This window comes from Vicia villosa, linkage group LG1, assembly GCF_029867415.1.
Source record: "Vicia villosa cultivar HV-30 ecotype Madison, WI linkage group LG1, Vvil1.0, whole genome shotgun sequence".
Taxonomy (NCBI): domain Eukaryota; kingdom Viridiplantae; phylum Streptophyta; class Magnoliopsida; order Fabales; family Fabaceae; genus Vicia; species Vicia villosa.
In genome coordinates, this window is record NC_081180.1 from 209,649,145 (window position 1) to 209,667,972 (window position 18,828).

Genomic DNA, 18,828 nt, shown 5'->3' on the forward strand with positions numbered 1-18,828 from the left:
CTGGATTTTATAGGGGCTCTTTTACCTCTCCAACAGTGTTCCAACTATGAATATAGTACTTGCTCAAATGATAAGATATATTTTGAATGAATAGAATGTTACTGCAACTTGTTGTATTTATTAGTATTTAGAAAACATGCAAGTATAATTCATAATTCATTTAATCAATTGTTGCGAAATCAAAATCTTAATTTTTATTGGTGACTGAATCAAAGGCAACAAATGTTGGATAGCAATTTGAAGGAGAACTTAAGAAAGCTGAGTGATATCATATCAAATGTTCACATACAACCGAATAATACAAATTCATGATAGTGAATTCTGGAGAAAATATATGACTATTCGGTAAAAACTAGATATTCATTACTAATTGAATATGGTCACCGTGAGAATACACTAGAGGAAAAAACAAATATTATGAATCAGTTGTAGAAACTAAAGGCCTCATTGAGGAACCAAATGCTATTTTGGAAAATTCTACAACGCCAAAAACCGACACAAGTAGAGTTATTTGCCAGGGGAGTACCATTACAGAAGAACAACAATGTAAAATGTGTATTTTGATGCTGCCCGAATCATGTGTTCGTTTGTTTTTTCAATATAGATTCGCAGAGCTGAATAAGAATTAAGAAAATGATGATGTTCACATGGATACAGTTTCTGATCAGGATTAGATTACAAAAGTACTCAACAATTTTAGTTAAAACACTTTTTACAAAGTTGTTCATGAGAATACCATTATTTTTTTCTTACAAAGCTTCATCCATCAGGTGACTTGAAAGGAAGTTGCCAATAATTAGCTTAAACGATTATAATTTACAAAAAAATCATATCAAAAGAATAACAAATTTGAAATAAAGAAAGAATGAAAGCTGAAAAATATTGTTTATAAATCAAAGTTATTCAATCATATGATCCCTATTAACTATAACTGCTAATACGCAACAAATGCATAGCAGCTAAGTGCCTATTAATATTTTGGCTTACTAGCTTGACTACCAATCTCATCAAAAGGAGATTCATCACTTGGCCACTTATCAATACCCAAACTTCCATCAATTGAAGGAGATTTATCTCAAACAAATTAGATTTTGAGATAAATCTCAGATTATTTGATATGATATTATTTGATAAATCTCAAATCATTCTCTATAGTATGCTTCAATTTCATAAATATATCTTGTCTATTTGAATTTGATTCAGTAATCTATTTCTGTTTAGAATAATAGTGAGTGATTACGCTGATGCGCAGATCCAAAATGGTTAAATTACCAGATCCAAAACAAAACCCCCAATATCTTTTCCCTTTTGTTCTGTTTTTATGTATTTAAATCAATTTTGTTTTAGAAGGGTTTGCAAATGATGTTAAAAATTATTTATGCTTAACACTGATTTAATTCCGTGAAGATAAATAACTCCGGTTATTATCTGATGCAATCCATATCTTACCTTTACTAGTTTGATTTCAATTTCAATTTTAGTTTTTTGAGTGATTAATCAATGATGATGAAAAGCAGACGGGCGGACTGCCACTTCCAAACTATGGAATTTCACTGAGATTTTCATATCATATCAAATAGCCAAAATTCAATCAGTGAAGAATTCATAACCTATGTTTCTAAAATTCCCCTATCTTTTTAAACTTCTGATTCAAACAGAACCAAACATGATTTCCAGCAAAAAAAGCTAGAATTCGTAACCTATCTTCGAAGATTTCGGTGAAGACTTCAAATCTGGTACAGTCTTAGATGGTTTCCTCTTTCTGATACGGTCTCTAGACCTACGATTGGAGAAGGGTATGTGGCTGTGTTTGACGGCGTGATAGGGGTTTGACAGCGTGAGAGAAGGTTTAACGGCGTGAGAGGGGTTTAACGGCGTGAGAGAAGGTTCGGCGGAAAGTTTTATGAAAGAAGGTTTGGTGAGAGAAGGATTCGTGAGAGAAGGTTCAGAAAAAGAGTTTTGGTGGCAAGTTGAAAACTTTCATTACTTTATATATAGGAAAGACAGAAAGAAAACGAGTAAAAGATTTGACTAAGTCAAATCAAACTAGTTAAATTAATTATTTGACCAAGTCAAAATCATTATAAATTATTAAATAAAATAAATAATAATAATTAATAATAATAATAATAATAATAATTAGTATTAAAAAATATTTTTAATGTTTGGAATTTAAAGACGTGACAAAATTTATTTAAAACTTTTAAAATATAATCAAATCTTACAATAAAATTATATTTGGAGTTTAATATATAACATGTGAATGTGATTATAATTAAAAGTTATAATGCATTTTAGTTTAAAAAAATATCTTTAAGCATGAAAAAATATAAGAAAAATAATAAAAATAATGATAAGTAAATAAAAAAAAGATAAATTTTAGTCTCATTTCAAAGAGACATTTTTCCTTTTTTTGCTAGAACTAAATTTCTATTTTAATAATGGAATAGATAACAACTTATATTCATAACTATTTTTAAGAAATTGATTATTTTCTTTTAGCGATTTAATTAATGAATTTGTCATCATTTTATTAAGAGACTAAAAGTTATTTTCATTTTTATAGAAATCTGTTATAAGTCGTATGTAAGACCCGTGGTGATAAGTCCAAGAGTGAACTCTAAATAAAAAGGATGTATTTTGTTGATGAGATTGATTGAAAATATACATGTTGATACTCTTTATGATGGAGTATGATTGTTGATGAAGACAATGAAAGTTTACGTATTATTTTCAATCAAGGTGGAGATTGTTGGGTTTGGTTGAAAATATATATGTTGAAGAAGTTCCACATTGCTTAATTTTGTGAAGGAAGAGGGAATCCAAGACTATATAAAGGATTTAAGTTCTTTGTTACAAGATGCACCAGTCAAAAGCACTTTAAACTTGTATTTGACTTTCTTTGTTCTCTTATGCTCTTGTATTAGAGTGTTGTGTGATGTAGTTAAATATTTTTTTGGAGGGTGTGAGTGTATTGAGGGCCTGGGGTATTTGAGGGTATATTATGTGTTGTAACAATTTTTACATAGTGTTATTCTCTAGTTGTCTATTGACAATGGTAGTGGTTTTTCTCCGGTTTTGGAGTTTCCACGTTAATATCTTGTGTTATTATTTTCTCAACAACTGGTATTAGAAATTTTGGTTCAATTCGGAGATAGGAGTTCTTAGTATGCTCTATGGTTGCAGCTTTGTCTGATCATCCACATCAGAAAAGAAAGGTGATGTTGTGAAAGAGTTGTTGAGCTGCAACCACAAGTTCCGCTGTGCAATTTGCGTTAGAGAAAATTGGTGGAAGAATTATTTGACTTGTGAAAAGTTCAAGTCAAAGATGTGTTGATACACTCAAGGTTACACAAGGTGCAATGTTATTTCGGTCGTTGAAGAGCTTCCTGCCAACAAGGAAGTTACACCATAAATTTTCAACCTAGTTTTCGGCATGTGAAAATTCTTGTAGTGGTTTAGCTTTGTTAGAACATAGTTTGGTTCTACATCTTTGAAATATTTTTGATGATAACAAACACATAATTTTCAATAAGAATAAATATGCACTCTAAGCGTATGGTTTAACTTGCAGAAGTTTTGAAGCATATTAAAGTGATTTCTCAAAAGCAAAAGGCTGCATTAAGAGAAGTTTACAAGAACAAGAAGTTCTGAAGACAAACGAGAATGTCTTAAACTTTGATACTTAAAACGCTTCAAGCAACAACAAAACAAAAGCTGCAAAGAATACTTTGATGATCAAAAGATCTATAACGTTACAATCATTAACGCAAGATCAATTTGTAACAGTTAGAAATTAATTACAGCAGACAGAATCTTCACTTTTGGAAATAGAATTAATTAACATTTCATCATCATTCCAAAACAAGAAAACATGTCGCTCAAACGGATCAAAAAGCTCTCCATATATGAAGAGGAGATCGTTGAAGAAAAAGAAGTACTACACACGCACCCAAGAATTAAAAGAGCACTCATGTTTCATTTTCATTTTCTTATTCTTATCTGTATATTGCGCTAAATATTGTGTACACATCACAATTGTGATAAAGCTTTTTAGAAGCAATTAGTTAACACAACTAAGTTATAAATTGTAACTTTAGTACCTTGAGAAAACCGGATTGTGGTTGTTCTTGGGAAGACTTAAACAATTGTTTAAGTGATTTTGTAATCAACGATTTGATTAGTGGATTAAGACCTCGTAAGAGAGAGGCGAAATCACCTTAATAGGGTGGACTTGAGTAGTTTGAGTTCAAACGAACCAGGATAACCAAACGTGTCATAAGTTTTTAATTTGTTTAAAACCCCAATCCAACCCCCTTATTGTATTTTTCGTTTCTTCAAGCTTCAAGTGAAATTTATTCTTCATGATAAAATATATTATTGTCGGTGATGACAATGTGAAATTCTTGAAGTGGTTTATCTTCAAGTGAAATATATTCTTCATGAAAGAGTATGAGTTTTAAAACTATGATTGTCGGTGAAGACAATGTGAAAATTCTTGGAGTGGTGTAGCTTCAAGTGACTATACTCTTTATGATGGAGTATGATTGTCAGTGAAGATAATGAAAATTGATGTATTATTTTCAATCAAGGTGGAGATTGATGAGATTGGCTGAAAATATACATGTTGATACTCTTTATCGTGGAGTATGATTGTCGGTGAAGACAATGAAAGTTTACGTATTATTTTCAATCAAGGTGGAGATTGTTGGGTTTGGTTGAAAATATAAATGTTGTAAAAGTCCCACATCGCTTAATTTTTGAAGGAAGAGGGAGTCCAAGACTATATAAAGGATTCAAGTTCTTTGTTACAAAACGCACCAGTAAAAAGCACTTTAAACTTGTATTTGACTTTCTTTGTTCTTTTATGCTCTTGTATTAGAGTGTTGTGAGATGTAGTTAAATATTTATTTTGGAGGGTGTGAGTGTACTGGGGGCCAGAGATATTTGAGGATATATTATGTGTTGTAATAATTTTTACATAGTGTTATTCTCTGGTTGTCTATTGACAATGGTCGTGGTTTTTCTCCAGTTATGGAGTTTCCACGTTAATCTCTTGTATTGTTATTTTGTTCCTCTTTTCTCTATGTTTGTTATTTTTCCAACATTTCTTTACTTAAATCAGAAGTAGACTATTACACCCTCCAACACATCAACCACTATTTAATTCAATCAAACTAGTGTCCCCAAAGCACGACGTATCATTCGCTAATAGTTTCATTCGCTCTTGATATATATATAAGAATAAAGCATGTTATTTCATATATTTAATTTCATTCTCACTCATATATTATATTAATTTAAACTTGGACTCTAGAGTACTAACTTTGCAAGTTCGTCTTAAGTACTGGTCCACCATAGCGAAACACAAATTCACCATTTCATCTTTTGTTCTTGTTTCTAACTGAACTAAAATAAAATTAGGCTTTATAGTTATTTTATCAAATTATTTGAATATTGATTAATTTATAAAAAAAAAAAATCATGATGAATAAGTGTGTAGTAGAAAATAGAATGAAAATATAATAATATGTGTTTTGATATATGGTGAATGTAGAATTTATACACATGTAACTTTATGTATGAAGAAACAAAGGAAGTAAGTGAATAGGAATACATGAGATCGTCCATGAAATATTAAAATAGAGGAGTTTTATCTAAAAATATTTTATAAATTGAATGTTACAAATTATGTTCCAATGAGTAATATAAATTTTGAATTACTATGTTTTTGAGGCATAATACAGAATTTTTTTTTAAAATAACCATGTATTAAAAAAAATTACGCAAATAACCACGTTTCGAAAAAATTACGTAAATAACTAGGTTTCTGAAACCCTTAACACCAAGGCGCCATCTCACATGGCTTATTCCCTTTTTTTTTAGTCCTAGGCGCCATCTGACATGACACACTCGGTCCCAATAAGCCATGTCAAATGGCGCCTCCCTTCAACTTTTAGGAGGAGGAGCCATCTCATATGGCGCCTCCTTGTATATTTTTGTTCAATTTTCCATTTGAAAATGCACCAAGGCGCCATCTGAGATGGCTTATTGCAGAAAAGTTGTACATAGGAGCCATCTCAAATGGCGCCTCCCTTCATCTGATACAATGGTGGCGCCATCTCACATGGCGCCTTGGTGTCAATGTTTTCTGAAACTTGGTTATTTGCGTAATTTTTTCCGAAGTATTGTTATTTGCGTAATTTTTTTCTAATACATGGTTATTTAAAAAAAAAATTCCATAATACATACATAATACATTCTTTAGTTACAGCTTTACAACCAATTCTATGGCCAGATATCATGAAGTTGGAAACATTATAGAAGAATCTCGGAATCTAAAATCACAATCATGCACCTGGGAATACACGTGAGAAAACATTGCAATTCTCCATCTCAAGTTAAATGAAATTTGATTTGTATCTTTAATCCAATATTGAAGTTTATACAGAATAACATCAATCTACCTCCTTCATATCCGGCTGGTAGAAGAGCGAGATGAACTGCCCCAACTGCTTAAATTAGAACGATCTCTCTTCAACAAAGCTTTTAGATTCTGAAAGCACCTCAATGTTTTAACCTGCAGATGTTACAAGGAGCATAGGAGCAACTGGTATCAATGTTACAATTCCTTTACAAGTTGTGCAATTAGCAAAATCTTTTTCATGCTAGAAAACTTAAAATTGACAATTGTTGGAATTTCCTACATCATTGGAGTCCACCCCTTAATTGCAGCCTCAAACACGCCCGTGCATGAAACATTAACGCTATCAAACCAAGCATCAAAGCACCCTAAATGACATGAATTTTCAACATCAATACAAAACACACAACTTCAACAAAACATTTAAACTAACATATGAAAGCGATAAAAGATGGAATATTGTGTTACCGAAATGATACGTTTTGTGCCAAATGATCGATGAAAACACAGTACAAATAGTGATCGATCACAACCCCAAACTTATCTCATTGCTTGTCCTCAAGTGATGTAAGAGACAACAAAGAGGTCACCCTAAAATTCCTGCTTACCACAATACAGCCGAGGTTATTCATAACTTGTTTTCTGTCTTCCCAATCAAGATTCTAGTACTCCGATCCTATCCATCTGCTACACTTTCACCTCGAAGTACTTCTTTACCCGCAAGCTTTTTCACACTTTTCACAAATTCCCTCGAGGTTAGCACACTCACAGTTCAGTATATGCAATATCAACTCTTAGCTTTGAATAAATTCTACTTCCACTACACAAACAGATTACACACACTTTTGGAGGTCTTTGGGTTGTAACGGGGCTTAGGTACGGTGAGAAAAACAAACAAATGGATACACAAGGGTTTTTGGGCTCGGCATTCATGTCGTTTCTTTTTGTAATAATGCTCTCTTTGTACACCGGGATTTTACATTGACTCTTTAGTGTTCACTCAATTTATTGAGTGTTTCAAATTTTTAACCGAGTCTTCGCTTGGGCGAGTGTGTCCATACGAGTTCTTCTTTTATTTCCTTTTTTTCCGATTATTCAAGACTCTCCATATTTTCTTTCTCTTTTTTTTCATCACACTCGCCCCATTTACGTACAAAGTTCACCAACCCAAACTTAGAATTTTTGCACCATTTCAAAATCCAGAACAGTATGCGGTTAAAACAAACAACAGTTAAAGGCTCAAAATTGGTTTTCAACGGATACACACAGTGAAGGGTGGCTGGAAAGGCTCAAGGGTTAAACAAACAATGTGCCTCAGTGTGTGTCAGTCTGCAGTGCTATGTTGATAGAACGTACGCAAAATCAAAGTGATAAAGTCATACCTGAATAAGCTCTCATGATGATATTTTTGTGTTTGGCTTTGTGTACGCTTACCATGTTGGGTTAGCTTACAGGTTCCAAAGCACTTTGTGTGTTATGCAGCTTCTTTTTTGGCTCGAGTGTACCATCCTACCATCTCAGTCCGGTTTCCTCAACTTGCATCCAACACTTCCTTTTTTTCCGGATGTATTAACTTCTTAGGGTGACTCGTGAAATAAGTAAGGGTGTATCTCTCATCCACTAGGCACTAGCCCACCAATTTACGGCGCAATCCAATTATTCTGCAACACAATGCACCACGAAACAAACAAACTAAAGACCGAAAAATTCAAACACAAATTACGATTGAAAATAAAATAGAAATAACTGAAAAACAACTAATATAAAAGACACCCCCACACTTGAACGAAACACTGTCCCCAATGTTTACATTCCAAGCGCGAGAGGGACTCACAGCTCACTGAGGTGGAGGATATGGATGATGCAACATCAAGCGTTGCATCATAGCATGCATCTCATCAATGGCAGCCCCGCAAGGGGTCTACTCAGAACCAAACCTGTCTAACTCGTCACCATGTCGAAAAAGTTCAACACCTTGCCTTGCTTGCTCGGTGCGAAGATACCCAAGCTCACTCTGAACCCACTCCCATTGATTGGGAGGCATTTGAGAGCTTTCTTTATTTGCCTGGTGTGTACCCTAAGGAGGTACAACATCTTCCTCTTCTTGTTGTTCCTCTTCACCATCAGAACCTGCATAAAAATCTTCCATATCATCGTCTCCGTCGCGCAGGCCGATGTTATCATACAACCAATTTCATGTGTTAAAGATACTGATAAAACCAAGAGCAGGTAGAGCAAGAATGTGTTTCCCATGAATGACTAGTGAATAATAATCATGGTGGATCTGAATCATCTTATGACTCACCAGAGCTTCCATGTCAATTTTTGTCTTACTTGGAACAAAAGCAACCTCAAACAGATCATGATTATAATTAAAGTGATCTGCTATCTAGGTAATCATACCTCCCACAAAAATGACACCAAAATTTGCGCGGCCCACTCTTCCTAAGTAATCCGCCGCAAAAGCGACCACATTCACCAGTTGAGGGTGAGCCATACAAAACAAGAAAAATAGTTCTCGTTGGGTGGCGACACCGTTGCTATATCCTTTTCCAAAGATAGTGTACATGTTGCCACCCAACGGGAACTATTTTTCTTGTTTTGTATGGCTCACCCTCAACCGGTGAATGTGGCCCCTTTTGCGGCGGGTTACTTAGGAAGAGTGGGTCGCGCAAATTCTGGTGGCATTTCTGTGGGAAGTATGATTACCCAGATAGCATATCACTTTAATTATAAGTATGATTTGTTTGAGGTTGCTTTTGTTCCAAGTAAGACAAAAATTGACATGGAAGCTCTGGTGAATCAGTAGATGATTCAGATCCACCATGATTATTATTCACTAGTCATTCATGGGAAACACATTCTTGCTCTACCTACTCCTGATTTTATCAGTATCTCTAACACAGGAAATTGGTTGTATGAGAACATCGGCCCGCTCGACGGGGACAATGATATGGAAGATTTTTATGCAGGTCTTGATGGCGAAGAGGAACAAGAGGAAGATGTTGTACCTCCTCAGGATACACACCAGGCAAATGAAGAAAGCTCTCAAATGCCTCCCAATCAATTGGAGTGGGTTCAGAATGAGCTTGGGTATCTTCGCACCGAGCAAGCAAGGCAAGGTGTCAAAATTTTTTGACAAGGTGACGAGTTAAGCAGGTTTGGTGCTGAGCAGACATGCCAAGGGGCTGCCATTGATGAGATGCATGCTATGATGCAACGCTTGATGTTGCATTATCCACATCCCCCGCCTCCACGTCAGTGAGCTGTGAGTCCCTCTCGCGCTTGGAATTTAAACATTGGGGACAATGTTTCGTTCAAGTGTGGGGGGTTCTTTTAATTTTGTTTTTCAGTTATTTCTATTTTATTTTCTATTTTATTTTCAGTTGTAATTTGTGTTTGAATTTTTCTGTTTTTAGTTAGTTTGTTTAGTGGCGCTTTGTGTTGCAGAATCATTGGATTGGGCCGAAAATTGGTGGACTAGTGCCTAGTGGATGAGAGATACACCATTACTTATTTCACGAGTCACCCTGAAAAGTTAATAGAGCCGGAAAAAAAAAGGAAATGTTGGACGCAACTTGAGGAAGCCGAACTGAGATGGTAGGATGGTACACTCGAGCCAGAAAAGAAGCTGCATGACACACCGAGTGCTTTGGAACCTGTAAGCTAACCCAACATGGTGAGCGTACACAAAGCCAAACACAAAAATATCATCATGAGAACTTATTCAGGTATGACTTTATCACTTTGATTTTGTGTACGTTCTACCAACATTGCACTGCAGACTGACACACACTGAGGCACGTTGTTTGTTTAACCCTTGAGCCTTTCCAGCCACCCTTCACTATGTGTATCCGTTGAAAACCAATTTTGAGCCTTTAACCGTTGTTTGTTTTAACCGCATATGTAAACCCTCAGCCAAAAAGAAAAAATAAATAAATCCTTTTACCTTGGCTTGGCATAAATGTTGTGGATTTTGAAATGTTGCAAAAATTCTATGTTTGGGTTAGTGAACTATATACGAAAAAGGGGCAAGTGTGATGGAAAAAAAAAGAAAGAAAATATGGAATCTTGAATAATCGGAAAAAAAAGGAAACAAAAGAAGACCTCGTATGGACACACTCGCCCAAAGACTCAGTTAAAAGTTTGAAACACTCGATAAAATCGAGTGAACACTAAAGAGTTAATGTAAAATCCCGGTGTACAAAGAGAGCATTATTACAAAAAGAAACGACATGAATGCCGAGCCCAAAAACCCTTGTGTATTCATTTGTTTGTTTTTCTCACCGTACCTAAGCCCCGTTACAACCCAAAGACCTCCAAAAGTGTGTGTAATCTGTTTGTGTATTGGAAGTAGAATTTATTCAAAGTTAAGAGTTGATATTGCATATATTGAACTGTGAGTGTGCTAACCCCGAGGGAATTTGTGAAAAGTGTGAAAATGCTTGCGGGTAAATAAGTACTTCGAGGTGAAAGGTTAGCGGATGGATAGGATCGGAGTACCAAAACCTTGACCGGGAAGGCAGAAAACAAGTTGCGGATAACATCGGTTGTATTGTGGTAAGCAGGAATTTTAGGGTGACCTCGTTGTTGTCTTTTACATCACTTGAGGACAAGCAATGAGATAAGTTTGGGGTTGTGATCCGTCACCATTTGTACTATGTTTTCATCCATCATTTGGCAAAAAGCGTATCATTTCGGTAACACAATGTTCCATCTTTTATCGCTTTCGTATGTTAATTTAAATGTTTTGTTGAAGTTGTGTGTTTTGCATTGATGTTGAAAATTCTTGTCATTTAGGGTGCTTTGATGCTTGGTTTGGTAGCGTTAATGTTTCAAGCACAGGCAATCAAGTCCAAGGAAGTAATGCTAAGCCAAAGGAAAGTCCGCCATAGTTAGAAGTGAAGAAATTTTACTAACAGTGGGCTGACACAGGTGCCCATGTCACCTGACACGGCCCGTGTCAAAAAGGCAGGTTGAAACAAGCAAGTAGTCAGGGTTTGAAGGGGTGGAATTAGTCTCACATTGCTTAGAGATATGACTTGGGTTATGTAGTGTTTATAAAGCGTGGGCAGTTCTCGCCTTATAAGTCGATTTTGTAGAGATAAAGGTCCAATCACACATTTAAAAAACAATATATTTCTAACGTAAAGTGTATCCAGTTCAGTATTCAACCAAGTTTCACACAGTTTTGAACTAGTATATGTTGATTTGTAACCTTCCAACATCCTTTTTGACGAATTGTCTTGTAGATGGATTCCAGACTTATTATTTATCTAAATGGTGGTCTCTTTGCTGGATTCTCATTCCAACACTCTTTAATCAACCTTTAAGCAGAATATTATTAGCAACAAATTGTAAGTTATGTAAAATTTGGCAGAAAAGTTATGTTAAATGATAAGCTTGACAAGATGGACAAGACATAGTATGCAGCATACAAAATAGTAATATAGGAGTCATGAATGATATGGTCTTTTAAGCATATTCAGTGTATATTTGGATTGACAGGGACTTTGTCAAAATCAAAGTGATTCTATGATTTTGTTGAATCTCTAAAGTGTAGATTTTGCTAAGATGGTGATGACTTGTCGTAAATCTGACAATATCGTTATCATCGCCAATCCAAACCTCACTCGATTAAGATGGTATGACTTGCTTTGTACCAATAACCAAGTCTTATCCTACTAAATAGGATCGACTACATGGATCAAATTACCATAAAGTTCTATCAAAGATCATGTTTCTATCTAACTCGTTAACCTCAAGATCTTTCTTAATAGTTTCTCTTACCTCTAGTTGTTTGACTATTCTCCCTTACAACAGAATCCACAAGTCTTCGCTCTACGTACACATGACTTGCTTTGTAAAATGGGAAAAAAATGTTTACAGGCACTAACGTAATTTTTTTGTCAAATCAAATGGAAAAAATACTCATTAATTTAGCAAAAGATTTGAATTATAAGAGTCCAAGATGAAGAAATAGTTTGACGTACTATAACCTACTACCTATGTCCCTAATTATAAGCGCACTTTCAAAAGATTATTGTCTCTGCATACAACCATCTTAACAAATTACGGGATTCAGTTATTACTTTTTTACAAACATACCCCTTATTAATAACAATACTAATTTGATTAAGATTAAAAGTCGGAATTGAACATATCTATATACAAAATGTAAATATTAATTACACTACAAACTTTTCTTAATATATGTGAAAAATACCAAAGGTGCTTATAAAAAAAAGGATGGAGATATAATTAAATATCACCTAAAAAGCATAGAAAACTTACTTTCGAACTCCATGAGAATAATGCTTAGTAGGAACTCAGAAGGGCGGTCTCTCTTTTGAAGCATAAACCTTAGGAACCTCATCCTCAAACTCTGCAGAAAAAGGAGGACAGCCTTCAACCATCTAAAGTGCAGCATATAGTTTACATCATAAATGATTACATGAAGTTATGAATGTATCATTCACTATTTAGCTCCAAAATTTAGTAAACTTAACACCCAAATGATGACAGGAAGATAGTACTTGATTATAAATCCCAGGTTAGTTGAACAAAGAACAAAACACAAAATATGATTAAATTTAAAAATCATTCTGGAGAGATCATCTAAGATACTTTTATTCTAGTATACAAAAATGAAATTTTGGGAGTTTTCTAAATATTTTGACAGCACATTGATGATTTAATGTCGACAGAAAGAAGAAACAGGGATGCTCTACATAGAGTTGCCTTCTCCTCTCCCTGGGTCGGTAGGATCCAAGACAGAAGAGTCAGAATATGTTCAATAATATTAATAAACAATAAATATTCTCATGTAGGAAAATATATTATTTGTATAATGTATAGTTCCATATAAAGATGAAAAGCTAAAATTAGTTACCTCTTGTAGAATTAGTGCAAATGAGAACACATTCACTTTAGTGTCATATTCCTCTTGATTAAAAACCTCAGGGGCCACATAGCGGCCTATTAACAAAAATAACAAAGTTCCTGGTTTTAGAAAATTATTTCATGAAGCAAGCATATCTTAGATCACTGCATAAAAAATATCAGTGTCCTATATGAATAAGAGAATATACTATTTAGATATTTATATATTTTAAGTGTTCATTAATGACAGTTCTAAAGAAAAGCAGCACCCACAAGAAGTATCTTGGCAAGTTAGAGGCTTGTCTTTAACTGTTAGCAACTTGCTAACTCCAAACTATGCAACTTTTAGGTGGCCGAAATCATCCCACAATATATTACTGTTAGTTTACTCATAAGCAACACTGATAGAAAGTGTAAATATATCAGATGATTAATCCAAACATTCGAACTTCACATAAAAGGAGAAAGCAAAAAACAATAATTCAACAAAGAAACTTTCGAAGGCTCGGATCACGGTGAATAATGGGTGATGGTTTATTTTCATGCAAATAACCCACTCCCTGCATAATATAAAAAATGGTGTTAAGTGACACTTCAGTAAAGAAAAAAAGACAAACATCGCAGTAAAGACATCATAGAATCAGAACCAAGTAGATGTCTCATCATAACATGACTCACATACGTGAATTTTGAAAAGTTATCTCTACAACGTAATGCATATTTTTATCCAGAAAGTATGAACCTATTCAAGAACAATATTTGAATAATTTAATTTAATAACTTGTTTCTTTTTGCGCGTGATATTCACACACTTAAGTTACAGGACAAACAGATTGGACCATTACTTAGCCAAATTAAACATGGGTTTCACTTACTCAGTCTATGAACACATTTAAGTAATGAACTATGTTTTTTTAAAATTATAATATTTTAGCTTCTTGGCTTTTTAATTAATTTTCCTTGATTTCTATTACTTTCTAGTTCCTAAAACACTATTTTTCCTATATCAAGAAACACTGGGCACAGGGGCAGAGATTTTGAAGCATTTATGCTTTCCTTAACACACTTTCTTCTTTAGCAGATATCTCTTCCGCTCGGTCTTTCTCTTTAATCAAACTCGTTAGATGAGATGCTCTGGGCTGAGAGATATGGAGGGATGGATTGAAACAAACATCGAGATGATCTTATGACCAACTCAGCTGAACATCAGAGCACATCCCACTTGAATGGGATCAAGTGCTGATTTCGTGATACAATGTTGCAACTTGCAAATAGAATAACCAAAATAAAATCTAAGGCATGAGGGTGTCAAATACCTAGCATATTCAAGTGCAAATCTAACAGCTGTACTTGGTTTTTAAGCTCCTTTTCTTTTCATGAAATCTTGAAGATCTCCCTGCACAACTTGGGGAAATGAGATCTAGAAAGGAACATCTTCTATCACACACATTCCTATGGAATTACATCAAACTAACATCCTACAATACACCACAAAATCATATCCCTTGAGATTATAGGACAAAACCTTGGATGCAAAAAAAAAAAGGATAAACCTTGGTAAGATATTCTGTCACAATCATCATTGGACTACCCTGTGTCACAACACCAAGAAATTATATTGATTTAGCTACAACATAGAAAGGATTTCTTGATGATAAAAAGTGTTAATGTTTTAGATTGAATCATATTTGTTTTCAATGATTCATTAACAAGAAACATGTTAAAAAATTTATGAGATGTTTGTAATGTTCCATTTTATTTATTTATTTACCTTACAAATACAACTGTTACAAGAAGTTCAATTAACAGTTAAAGTATTCGGAGCTAAAGGTTTCAGGTTTCAAAGGATTAGCAAAAAATACCCGTGAACACATCACCAAGCTCGTTGACTCTAGCAAGGCAGAGCATACAATTTCCATTATCTTTCATTTGAATTTAACAATAAGATCTTGTCAATCCCAACGTCAAAATCTCTTTTCAGAGACACCGATATTGTTGTTTTCACATGCTCGACTCCTATGCGTCTATGAGGCTCGTGGATTTGTCGAAAAGTCAAAGTTATGGAGCTACCTTTGTTGGAGAGTGCACTGAAAGATGAACGGTTAAATCACAATAGAAGTAATGAGGTAATCCTCTCTATCTATATGATTTTGGCGAAGCATGCAAAAACCAATGCAAATGATGATGAATATTTCACTAAAACTCATTCCTTTGATAAACAGTGCAAACCCACTTATTTGCACTTTCACCAAAGGAATGAGTTTAGTGAAATATCCATCATTTATATTGGTTTTTGCAAACTTCGCCAAAATCATATAGATAGAGCGAATCACCTCATTACTTTTATTGTGATTTAACCGTCCATCCTTCAATGCACTCTCCAACAAAGGTAGCCCCATAGCTTTGACTTTCTCGACAAATCCACGAGGTTCATTGCCGCATAAGAGTCTAACCTTTGAAAACAAATATGTCGTAAACAAATATGTCGTTGTCTCTGAAAAGGGATGCTCGGGTGACTACGCACAAATTGATGTTGGAACTCACTGCAGAACTCAAATAATTTGAACATTTTGACAAGGATCTTATTTGAGAGCTTGAACTCATGAAAATTAATGAAATAGGAATCTAATGTTAAATTCAAATGAAAAATAAAGAAAATTGTATGCTCTGGCTTGCTAGAGTCAACGAGTTTGATGATATGTTTACGGATAGTTTTTTGCTAATCCTTTGAAACCTGAAACCCTTAGCTTCGAAAACTCTGAATACTCCAACTATGAATTGAACTTCTTGCAACGGTTGCATTTATAAGGTTCAGTCATTGGCAAATTATTACAAAAATAGCTATCTGAAAAATAAGCAAAAAAAAATAGAACATTACAAATATCTTATAAAAATTCTAATTTCCTTGTTAATGAATCATTGAAAAACAAACAAAGAGGAATCAAACTAAAATAAAAACAATAACACTTTTTATCATCAAAATTCTTTCTATGTTGGAGGTAAATCAATATAGTTGGAGTGTATAAGAGATAGAAACCACTTTTTATCATCATTTGGATGACGAATCTTCTGGAACAGAGCAAGCTCGTCTCTGAAAACCTTCCATTTAGAACTAAGTATATTAATTGTCGTGAAAGCATATAACTGAACCAAACTATCTCTGCACAAGGTTCATATACAACTCACACTTGACTTCACTAAATCAAGTTTAAAATACAATTCAAAATACAAGCCATTTAATTTTCATAATGGCCCAGAATTTAGATCAGCGATGGACTGGAATAGAGATGGAAAATAATCCAAATCAATGAAACATGATATAATGAAGCAAGATTATGTGTTCTCTCAAAATCTAGACGTCTAATAGTCTACCAACCAAACTATTGTGTATGATTATCACTTGAGCAGTGACAGCCATCCGAGTTCAACAAACATCATGACATACATTTATTCAGGCATTTAATCTTAAGAACTAACAAGGCAACATAAAATCAAGACTCTTAAGTTTGAGTGGGCCAAACTCTACTCTAAAAAAAACGACTTGAAAGGTGAGGATGTCTTCCTAGCTATAAACTCTTATAATTTGAATTGCAAATCTGTTAAGAGTCTCACATAAGATAAATATATGACCTGAACATGTCTTGTAAGAGTAGGGGCAATTCACATCTTATGAGCCGGATCTATAGGGTTGAGTTAGGTCTACCTCGCTATCTAGTAAAATTTTGCACTGAATTTTTACCAATTAAGCAACTAATTAAATCAGTGATGAAAAAATTACAACGTAAGGAGAATCGAACAGAGTAATGAAACGAATTACCGTGTTTCCCCATCGATCTTTTGGATCAACATGAGCACCATTCTGAAGCAAAAAATCAGCAACACGAGTTGAGCCCTGACAAGCAGCAATATGAAGAGCAGTGCGTCCATCAACATCCCTAAAATTCACACTCTCGCCTGACCTGATTCAAGCACCTCGCGAATTCCATCAACATCGCGTTCGTTCGCCGAATACATCAACCTTACTCCTGGATGGTGTTCATCTTTTTCCCTATTTCGCTCTGGTGCTAACAGTGGGTGTTTCCCAAGCATGAACCTAGTAGGGTTTTTCGATTCCATTGCGAAATTTGAACACCGAAGAAAATGGAAGATCAGATTTTGAAAATTGAGTAGAGAAAAGTCTTCAAGAGAAAATGGTACAGTTTATAATATATGAAAGGTCTAATGTAGGAATATCAAAATGGGCTACGCCATATCTGCCGGCGGCGGCAGGTCAGAAAAATTATAGGGTTTTGTAAGGGTCTATATTTTTGACAATTTCTTGAATCTCTTGGCGAAATTTTATAAAGGCTTAAATGCAATTTTGATCCCCTATTTTTATGATTTTGAACTTTTAAACTCCTTTTACAAAACTCAGCCTTTTAGTCCCCACACTTACTAACTTTTGGCAATTTTGGAGTCTCCCACCAGAATTGCATATGTGACATGTTTTAGTGATAACATGGAAGGATGACATTTGTGCCACGTAATATAGATCATTTATGTTCTTATTTTTAATTAAAAATTATTTTCTGAAAATTCATTATTTCAAATTACATTTAGAAAGTGTAAGTTAATAAACTCTCAAACCCTAAATTCCTCTATTGTCTCTGAAAACCCACCCACTTCATCTCTTATCACTCGAAACCTCTGAAAAACCAATTCATATCTTATCACTCAAAATCTAACGCAGTGGTAAACATGACACAAAGCTCAAACGCAAGTACCGGTAACCACAGTGGTGACATTCCACCCATTCCTCTTTCATCGAAGAACAAAGAAGATGTCAGATTTTGTTTGAGGTAAGTCACGATTCCCATTTCTTTTCCCCTCATGTAATTTTATGTTGTTGTCTGGTTGTTTTAGAAAATACACTGATTGTAAGCATTGTCATTCAGACCAACTCAGAGTCAATGCATTAAGCTGAGAATTCATCATATGGGAGAGTTAGTAGATCATCCTGTTAAACGGTATGTTAATGGATTAGTGTCTGAATGGATTGGTTATGGGATACAGATTATATGTCATATATGCAGTTTGAAAAATTGATAAGTAAAAAGGGATATAGGAATATCAAATGCATGTGGTATTGGAACCCCAAGTATAGCTTTAGTCGTGGTCTGAGACCCCTTAACTGTGATGGTGATGTTCTAACTTAGTTGAGAATTTAAAAGGATTTGACTTGGTGGATGTTTATGTTGAGCACACAGTAGAAGTGCTAGATGATGAAGACATAATACATGACTATGATGAGGATGGTGGCCCAAATTGTGCTGAGGATGAGGTTGATACTGATGTTGAAGTTGTAAATGATAATGATATGCCTAAGAATGTAGTTGCAAGTGATAATGAAATGGATGTGAATGAAGCTGGCAGAGAAGATGTGGCTACTGAACATGTTGAGACTGAACATGTTGATGTTGGAATATAAGATGATGAAGAAGATGAAAACTATGTGGCTGATACTGAGTTAGGTAATTTATCTG

General features: G+C 34.5%; 1 non-coding gene across 1 annotated transcript; it reads left to right on the forward strand.

The window, feature by feature from the left end:
- The first annotated feature begins 1,351 nt into the window (after positions 1-1,351).
- Positions 1,352-1,439, forward strand: LOC131645465 (small nucleolar RNA R16). Its single transcript, XR_009297085.1, has one exon. It is a non-coding gene; the product is annotated as a small nucleolar RNA R16 (small nucleolar RNA).
- Positions 1,440-18,828: the final 17,389 nt, after the last annotated feature.